Source organism: Fukomys damarensis, unplaced genomic scaffold (assembly GCF_012274545.1).
Source record: "Fukomys damarensis isolate Sample0158 unplaced genomic scaffold, DMR_v1.0_HiC HiC_scaffold_21, whole genome shotgun sequence".
NCBI classification, from domain to species: Eukaryota; Metazoa; Chordata; class Mammalia; order Rodentia; family Bathyergidae; genus Fukomys; species Fukomys damarensis.
Genome location: NW_022900933.1, coordinates 39,777,464 through 39,781,164, shown reverse-complemented (window position 1 = coordinate 39,781,164; position 3,701 = coordinate 39,777,464). Strand labels below are relative to the sequence as shown.

At 37.9% G+C, this 3,701-nt stretch overlaps 1 protein-coding gene across 19 annotated transcripts in view; it reads left to right on the top strand.

The window, feature by feature from the left end:
* Positions 1 to 3,701, top strand: part of Mok (MOK protein kinase) — a 32,590-nt gene that overhangs the window by 538 nt on the left and 28,351 nt on the right. The gene's annotated exons all lie outside the window — the stretch shown is intronic.

Sequence of the window (3,701 nt, the reverse complement as noted above, 5' to 3'; positions counted from 1 at the left end):
GCTCAGCGCCGCAGGCGCGGCTGGGAACTCGACTGGGAACTCCGGGCGCGCTGGGGAGCCTGTGGTGCGGAGTTACACGCAGGAGTTCGAGAGTTGTGATTTTTCTTTTTTGTTTTTTTAGCGTTGCACTGACTGAAATTCTTTTTTTGAACATTCGCGGCGTGACTCGCTGCCCTGGCTGTGTACTTTTTGTTATTTTTTGGATCAAGCAGTCCTGGTTTTAGAGGAACTTCGAAACAACCTTTTAGGAAATTAAAAACGGTTACTGAGAGTTGGGAACTGAGGTAGCCTAGAAAAAGTAACTGGTAACAGATTTCACCTGCGGTTGGATTTGTGGTTATGAACCAAGTGCAGCCAACTAGGGAGTAGTTGTCGTTTAGGTTTGTTAGCCAGAGGTGCTGAAAATCCAGCCTACTTGGCTCTGAAAAGATTAATTATGTTAGGTGAAATTGTGATGCTAAATTCGCCTTGTGTCCTGTCATTTGCTCATTTGTTTACCCTATAAATTGCATAGCATATTTAAAATAATTCATCTCGTTTAGCCTTTACATTATTTGCTCTTATTGGATGACATGTTTACATGTTTATCTTTTTCATTAACACATAAAGCTGTAGTTGGAATGCAAGGTCTAGGACAAGCTTTGCACTTCACAAGGACACATTTTGTACCTTGTTGTTTTTTCTTCCCAACTATTTACTTTGAAAATTTTCACATGTATAGAGGAGTTGTAAGAAGAGTACTACCTTGAATTTTTTTTTTTTTTTTTTTTGGTACCGGGGCTCAAACTCCGGGTCCTTGCATTTGTGAGGCAGATGGCAGAATCACTGAGCTAAGTCCCTGGCTACCTTGAATACTTATATTGAATATTTATAAAGCCTTCAACTTGATTCATCATTTTGCCATTTTTTTCATTACTGGGGTCGGAACCCAGGAATGCACTACCATTGAGCTACATCTTTTTAATTTTGAAAGGATCTTACTAATTTGTCTAGGCGGGCTTTGAACTTAGGATCCTCTTGCCTCCCCAACCCCAAGTAGCTGGAATATATGAGTGTACCACCACGCTGGCCTTTTTGCCTTACTTTTATGTGCCCACTATTGCTCTGGTGTTTATATATATTTATTTACTTTCACCTACCTTTTGAGAGTTAATTGTAGACATGATGACATTTCGATACTAATAGCTCAGCAAGTGTCTCTAACAATAAGGATATTCTCCTAAATAACCATATATTAGTGTTTTACTCATATGTTAATACACGTTCCCCAATAACATATCACATAATCATATATTTAGGAGATTTGACATTGCTACAATTCTGTTATTTAATATGTAATCTGTATTTCAATCTTTCCAGTTATTCCAAGAACGTCTTTGTTTTGTTTTTTGAGACATGGTCTCACTATGTAGTTGAGACTGATCTGGAACTCACTTTGTAGCCCAGGCTGATCTCAAACTCACAGTGATCCTCCTGCCTCAGCCTCCTGAGTGCTGGGATTACAGGCGTGCGCCACCATGCCTGGCTCCAAGAACATCTTTATGGAGGGTTTTCTTTTTTCTTTTTCTTTTTTGGGTTTTTTTTTATTGTTCCTGGGATCCAATCACAGATTGCATTCTGTTGTCACATTTTTTGATCTCCTTTAATCTGATACAGTGCGCTTCATGCCTTGTGTGTCTTTTCATGACAATGGCATTGTTAAAGAATCCAGGCCAGGCATTTTGCAGAATGTCTCCCAATTTATATTTGTCTGACTATTTCCTTATGATTAGGGTTATTTTTTTCTTTCTTTTTTTGAGACAAGGTCTTGCTGTGTAGTGCAGGCTGGCCTTGAACTCACTCTGTAGCACAGGCTGGTCTCCAACTCTCAATGCACTTCTAGCCTCCACCTCCCAAGTGCTGGGATTGCCAGCATGCACCAGCACACCCAGCTGATTAGCTTTAGTTTGTATATTTTTGTGAGGAATACACCAGATGATGTATCCCTGTTGGTGTGTCGCTGTACAGACTGCCATTTGCTGCTCAGCACAGTCTGGGTGGAGTTGGGTTGGTCTTTGTGTTGGTCTGTGCATCCTGTCCCTGGCACCCTTATGCTCCATTCCTTAGAGGCGACAACTCTTACTAGTTTGCCAGTGTGTCTCCCTGTATGTGTGTAAATGTGCATCTGTCCTGGGGAGGGGAATGGGAAAAGGAGGTGGGAAGTGTCATGTATGGGTACAGATTCCCAGTGATGAGTGCTATCATTATGGATGTCTAAAATGTACCAATAAATGTGTTTTTTTAATTTTTTTTCCGTTTTATTGAGTTTATTGGTACAATCTCGGTATACAATACAGTTACATTCATCATTGGGATTCTGTACCTTTACATAATAGGTCTTGATTCTCATTTTTTTCCCCTTACCCCTGCCCTCCCTTCACCCCCTCATCCCCTCCCCACTTACAAACACTTTATTTCCATTTTTTCAGTTTCTCATATTTTTTTCCTCTCCCTTATTACTTTTCCCCCACCCTTCCCACTTTCCCTACACCTTTAGCCCTTTACTTCCTATTTCACATTATTAATTATCTCATTAGGATCCTGTGTACTATTATAGTTTTTCACACCAAAGAAACTATTTGGTATTTCAGTTAAAGAAATCTCTGTATGAACATTCAAAATAGGGAATCCTAAAATAAAACTAAAAAGGAAAGTAAAAGAGAAAAGGCAGTGATGTTACATTAAAATAATCCTTAGTTCTGGAGATGAAAATGGTCCCTGAACATATTTAAATTGCTTCTCGCTCTTATAGTCTTATCTTATTCTTTTTTTCATTATTTAGAGAATACTTTATTAGTTTCTGTAATCAAACTCACGTAGATAAGACCTTACATATTTAGTACGATGTGTTACCCCTGTATACATGGAAAAAAAATAAATTAACATTTCTAGACCAATATGGCTGTCCATTTCTGTACAATGCCAACTCAACACAGTAAACTGGGGTGACTTTTTCCAAAATTGGCAGCACCGTTAGTTTCCCAAAATTCAGTTTATAAAAAGACTAATAATAGTATGTTATGCATTGATAGCAGCAACAGCTTTTCCAGGTTCTGCAGTCATCTGAACAAAATTATAGACATTCAGCACATTCCATTAAACAAAACAAAACAAAAAGAAACAAAGAAAAGAATAATATCCAGAAAACAGTAAAGTTCTGTTGCTGCTGTGGTACCTGGCACCATTTTTTCTGTTAGCCTCTTAATCATCATCTGGAAAGAGAACATTCTAGAGTAATATCATTAAATGTAGCTCTGATAAAGCACAGTCCCTACTATGTATCATACAGCAGGTATAAGATATTTTACATTCATAGAGGTATGATACAGTACTGTCCTACATCAATAATACTAGAATCAGTTTTGGTTTGAAATTTACTTTATCTGCAAATAAGATTGCTACCCCTGTTTTTTTCTGGGCTCCTGTCACATGGAGAATTGTTTTCTGTTTTTTTTAATTTTATTTATTTTTTTTCTTTTTATTGAAATTATTGGTACAATCTAGGTATACAATACAATTACATTCATCATTGGGATTCTGTACCTTTACATAATAGGTCTTGATTCTCATTTTTCCCCTTGTCCCTGCCCTCCCTTCAGCCCCTCCTCCCCTCCCCATTTACAAACACTTTATTTCCATTTTTTCAGTTTCTCATATTTTTT